Raw genomic sequence first — 5,814 nt, 5'->3', positions numbered from 1 at the left:
GCCACCACAAGATGGCCGCCACAAGATGGCTGCCACAAGATGGCCGCATGCGCAGCAGAGGCAGGTCCTGGTGGCCACTCTGTGTGACGAGGCCTGGGGGTCCCACAGCTCTGTGTGGTGTGGAGGAGGCCAGTCCCAGCATCTCTGCTGCCTCGCACAGAGGAGGCAGTCCTGGTGGAGGAGGTGGGTCGTGGCAGGAGAGGGCAGTTATGAGCAATCAGGCTGACAGGGAAGGCAGTTGTGGGCAATCAGGCAGGCTGGGGGGCAGGCTGGCAGGCAGGCAGTTAGGGGTGATCAGGCTGGCAGGCAGGCGAGCGGTTAGGAGTTAGTGGTCCCGGATTGTGAGAGTGATGTCCCAGATTGGAGAGGGTGCAGGCCGGATTGAGGGACAACCCCCCATGCACGAATTTTATGCACCGGGCCTCTAATATTTATATAAAAGCTCCACACTCAATTTCCTGGTAGCTTTTCTCTTTAATCATCAAATGAAATTTCAAAAAACATTCTTGGTCAAGTGATAGAGACCTATGTGGGAAACTCTTTGAAATATAGAGTGTCCGCCAAAAATGTATACACACACTATGCATAATTATAAAGGCAGAGTTTATTAAAATGCATTTCAAATTGTCAAAATTGATCTATCAGCTATTAAAGTATGTATATTTTTGGGGGGACACCTTGTATATAACACAAAAAGAAGGTTTTTAAGAACATGTAACAGAGATTAAGAGTATGGGTTCTATATCTGAGTGCTTGAGATCCAATCCTCACCCCATCACTGACTTTGAGAAAGTTACTTCATTTTTCTGTGCCTCAATTTTTTTTCACTATCTGATTATTTTTAATGTCCAGAGTTTATTATATAAGAACCAAAGCTTCCTCTCAGGCTCAAGTTTATAAATTCTCAATTGGCTTGTGAGGCCAGTAGGGATACTTCTTTTTGTCTAATTTGGTTTCTGGGAAGACATCATTCAAATCCTCAATGGTCATCTGGTCAAATGGAATTATGTTCTTCATCTTCTCCAGCTCTTTCTCATATTGCTCAATCCTGGTCTTTGAGAGAGACACAAACTCAGCATAACTTTTCACATCTTCTTTTTCTTCAGCATCCATCATGGCACTGTATTTATCCTCTGGCACAGGAAACTTCAGGGCATTAAACTTCTTCTCAAAGTAATCTACTAAGCCGCCTTCACTACATTGGCCTTGTAGTAAGCCCAGTCAATAGCAGGTGGTTTCTCAGGTAGAGTAGCCAACCTGGAGGTAAGGGTCTCATTCCAGGATTTCAGGGTGTAGGAAATGGTCTTCTGGTTTCAGGGTATGATCTCCCCAAAAGCTACCCAGTCAATGGTTTTTAGAGCAAGTTTTCACCAGCCATTGTGAGATCCTTCACCCACCCCGGCAACCCACAGTCCACAGAACAAATCTGTGCCTTAATTTCTTCAACTGTAAAAGGAGGGTAATACTAGTACTTCACAGTGAAAATTAAATGAAATAGGGTCGTAAAACACTTTGCCCAATACCCGGCATATCGTGAACGTACAATAAATGTTAGTTGTGATACCAGATGTGCAAAAGGAAATATAGTTTCTTTACTGCTTCCGAGAGATCTTTCTTATAACCCCCTGCTGGACAGCAGAGGGCTGCTTTTGGGGGTGGAAGAAACTATGCTACCTTTTGTTTTAAAAGACTTCCAAGAAATATTTAGTCAATTTAAAATCCATCTTCATAACGATGTTCCCTTCCCTTATGATTCCCCTCAAAGATGGTACAAAGAGAGCCTCAATCTTCCTCCTATGTCCCTTTTACTCTCACACTACTATCACACAACACTTCTGACAACAGATATGTAGGGGCTTTTCACCACCAAGCAATTCTCTGTAACAGTAGCTGGATGTCCTGCAATTGAACTCATTTCTGACACTATCTACCTGAATATTCCACAGGTTAAGGGCTCAGTCCTACAAGACCCCTCCCCACAACTTCAGATGCCAGTCGAAAGTCCAGGTTGTCACCTGTGCTTCTGACCTCTCGGTTATAAATCAGAGGCTCTCACCACCCCCTCCTTGGGTTCCATTAATTTGCTGGAGCAGCTCACAGAACTCAGGAAAATAGTTTACTAGATTATTATAAAAGAATATGATAAAGGATATGATGAATGTTCACATGGAAAAGATGTGTAGTACAAGGTATGTGGAAAGGGGTGTAGAGCTTCATACCTTCTCCAGTCACCTCCTGGGTTCACCAACTTGGACGCTCTCCGAACTCCTTCTGCTGGGATTTTATGGAGGCTCCATCACATAGGTATGGTCCATCATTATCTCCATTTTCAGTCCCTCTCCCCATTCTGGAGAATGGGGGTCAGGGCTTAAAAGTCCACTCTTCCAATCATGGCTTAGTCTTACTGGGGACCAATTCCTATCTAGAAGCCCACCCAGAGTCACCTCTTTGGAACAAAAGGTACTGCTATCACCTAGGAAATCCGAAGCGTCAAAGACCAAATGTTAGATCAAAAGATGCTCCTAGTTCTCTTATCACTTAGGAAATTACAAGGGTTTGAGGAGTCCTGTGCCAGGAAGTGGTATGGGGAAGAGATCAATATATATAATTTCTTTATCTCCCAGATGGTTTCCCTGTGTAGGGAAAAAAAACTTATGAGGTCTCTGAACTTGTCTTGCCCTGGACTAGATTGTTTAGTCTACACCGGCATCCATTTCAGGAAAACTAGTTCCATGCGACCTTTTGGTGAGCAGTGTTACCCACTGCTGTCTCTTGGTGACTTGACTTTGCCTCCAGCCATTGAAGGTCTTGACCCTGCAGGCCACCTTTTCCCACCTCCAGGCCTCTGCAAGTCCAATGATTCTTCCAGTCTCTCCACAGCTCTCCAGACCTTCACCAGGGCCACAAGAACTTTCTAGATCCTTTGCACATCATGCACAGACCTTAGGGAGCCTCTCCTTCTACTTTTGCTCAACCCATCCACCCCAACCCCTTGCAGGAGGTTGGCAGAGTCCCTGGCATGGAGGTCTCATTCCAGGATTCCAAATGGGGAGTGGGTCAAACCCCTTTGCTATTAGCTTTTTATTCAAACCCATGTTATAATCTTCTGCCCCTCAGGCCAAAGTCAGTTCCCATGTAATGGCAGCTCACTTTTCCTCCATTTCACCTGGTCTACAATTTTCAGGTGTTGACTGAGACAGGTTTTCCCCTTCATCTTCTTGTCTATAAGGACTTGGCTTGTACCACTGAGCCTCATGGCTCAACTTTAACAACAGAGAGGTGCAATCTCTACATGATAAAGGCTCTTGATATAAGGTACAAGTCAGTTAACTCAAGTCAGGAACACAGAGACATTTAACACTGTCTACCTGGAGATTGCCCCTTTATAGTATTTCTTATCATGTGGGAAGTGTTTATTTCTCCCTCAATGCCCTTCCACCTTTGCCATGGACTTACATTGCTTGCCAAATTCTGGAATTTGTAGCGGCTTTGCCTGTTAAAAGACAGTAGGAACACAGTCCACCTGCTGTTTGCCTAGAATGCAGGAAATGAGCATCTTACCATATGGATTCTTTAACACCCACCCACATGGCCCAGACACAAGCAGCAGATCCTCTGGCAACTGCAGGCCAGCCACCGCTGAGGTGTCTGCTTTGCTTGGGAAAGACACGTCTTCATCCCACTGATGCAAAATTAATTTTTGGTATTCTATTGTTTATAAACTGATCCAGGATCTCTCTCGTCCTCTCGTCTATTCTACACATAGCCAATAGGTGTCCATATATCATTGGCAGCTGGGTAATTAACACTCTCAACAAGCAGGGCTAACCTTACATAAATTGAATTGAAAACCTGTCTAGGTGTGAGGGCAGGGGCTGCCACTAAAACCTCTCCTCACTATGTGCTAAAGTCCCAAATGTCACATTGTGGCATTTCTTTCAGTTAAAACACAGTTTTTGTGCCTTTAGATCAATGGATTTACCAGACCACATAAGAACCCAAGGAATCTGGAAGAATCTTGTGTTAACAAGCACTCCAGGTGATTAGTTCTTTCTTGATGATGGTATGTTATTTAAAAACAAGACAAAACTTGTTATCCCTTGAATTGCTTCTTAAAGTTAAATTATCCCAGGTGAGTCTGGTTAAGGAGACCTCCTGGATTATCTCTTTAAGCTGTGATCAGAAAGATCCAACAAGGTTCTAGGTATGGCATTTTTGGGCTCTTTTCCCTGACGTCATTGTAGCTGAAGTACTTCATTGTAGTTGAAGTTTTGCCAAACTAAAAAAATTAAGATCATTGTCTTGGGGACAGAGCTGCAGAACAATAGTAGATTTGTTTTTTCATTTAAGACAAGGAGAGCATTCTGGAAATCAAATGCCTGCCCTTGCTGGCGCGTGAAGCAATCACACAGGTGAGAGTGATTGGAACTGGCCCCTCCTCCTCTCCTGCTGTCTTAGGTGAGGCATCCTTGGCTGGTCTGATCCCAGTTGCTGGAGATTTCAGGAAGCAGCCTTAAGATGCCAGTTCAAGGTAAGGTTTGTCTAATTTCTTTCTCATGGGCGAGGACTGTACTGAGAACTAGAATTGGGCTGTTTTAACCTCAGGAGAGCCAACCCCACACTTGTCCAAAGTTGATAGCAGACACTGATACAGACTTTCAGGGGAGGAAAATGAGCGTAGAAAAGGGCTGCGCGGTGGAAAAGTGGTTCGGTTAAAAAATGTGTGAATACTGATGCACCGTTCTTACCCATACGTTTTTCTCTTTCTGGTGGAAAGTCAGTTCTTTCATTCAAATGTTGTTTGCTCAGTAGTTTCTTGGTTAATATGATATGAAAGATAAAATTGGTTATTGTGGCAGAGGGGTGGGGGGGGGAGGGTGCGAAACACCTTTTGAGCTGCAGTTCCAATAATCAAATCTCGATTTGGGCTGCTAGGAATACTTGTGGCATGCAGCTTCTTCAAGGTAAGGGTTTCCAATCTCAAATATTAAGCCAAGTCTTGAAAGGGGAGTGTGTGTGTATGGGCATGCAGGGTGGGCGTGTTGCAGGAGCTCTAGACTGGTAGAGGCCAGAGAAAGAAGGGAGGGACTAGCATAGATCTTCATTTATTTGTTTTTATTATTTTAAAATGTTTCTTTTAAAATTATAGTTGATATACAATATCATATTAGTTTCAGGTGTAAAACATAGTGATTAGACATTTATATAGCTTATAAAGTGACCACTCCTATAAGTCTAGTACCCCTCTGACACCATAGAGAGTTATTACAGTATTATTGACTATATTCCCTGTGCTGTGCTTTATATCCCTGTGACTTATTCTTTAACTGGCAATTTGTACTTCTCAACCCCTTCACCGTTTTTGTCCAACCCCCCACCTGGCAACCATTAGTGTGTTCTCTCTATGAGTTTGTTTCAGTTTTGTGTTTTGTTTTTTTTTAAGATTCTACATATAAGATAAATCATACAGTATTTGTCTTTCTCTGTTTTGTTTTACTTAGAATAATACCCTCTCTGTCCATCCATGGCATAGATCTTTAAAATGATAGATACTATAAAGTGCAAAGAGACTCTCTTGTTTTAGTATCTCCCAATCACTTCAACTTTGCCATTCTCCATCTGTGTTCCTCAGGGTCTTGACATAATTTTCTACTATTACATTACATTTATTGGCTTAATTGATTGATTATACGCATTATATTTATTCTATTTATTAGTTTGCCCTCTCTTGTTCCACTTCTGAAAATGTATGTTCCTAGTGGGCAAGGATTTTACTGGCCTTTATGCTACTGAATTCCGAATGCCTAGTAGGTG

General features: G+C 42.9%; 1 pseudogene; it reads right to left on the bottom strand.

The window, feature by feature from the left end:
* Positions 1 to 887: 887 nt before the first annotated feature.
* LOC103289622 (ATP synthase subunit d, mitochondrial-like) lies at positions 888 to 1,367 on the bottom strand (annotated as a pseudogene).
* Positions 1,368 to 5,814: the final 4,447 nt, after the last annotated feature.

This window comes from Eptesicus fuscus, chromosome 17 (genome assembly GCF_027574615.1).
Source record: "Eptesicus fuscus isolate TK198812 chromosome 17, DD_ASM_mEF_20220401, whole genome shotgun sequence".
In the NCBI taxonomy this organism is placed as follows: domain Eukaryota; kingdom Metazoa; phylum Chordata; class Mammalia; order Chiroptera; family Vespertilionidae; genus Eptesicus; species Eptesicus fuscus.
The sequence above is the reverse complement of the archived record's forward strand: the minus strand, read 5'-3'. Positions and strand labels throughout refer to the sequence as shown.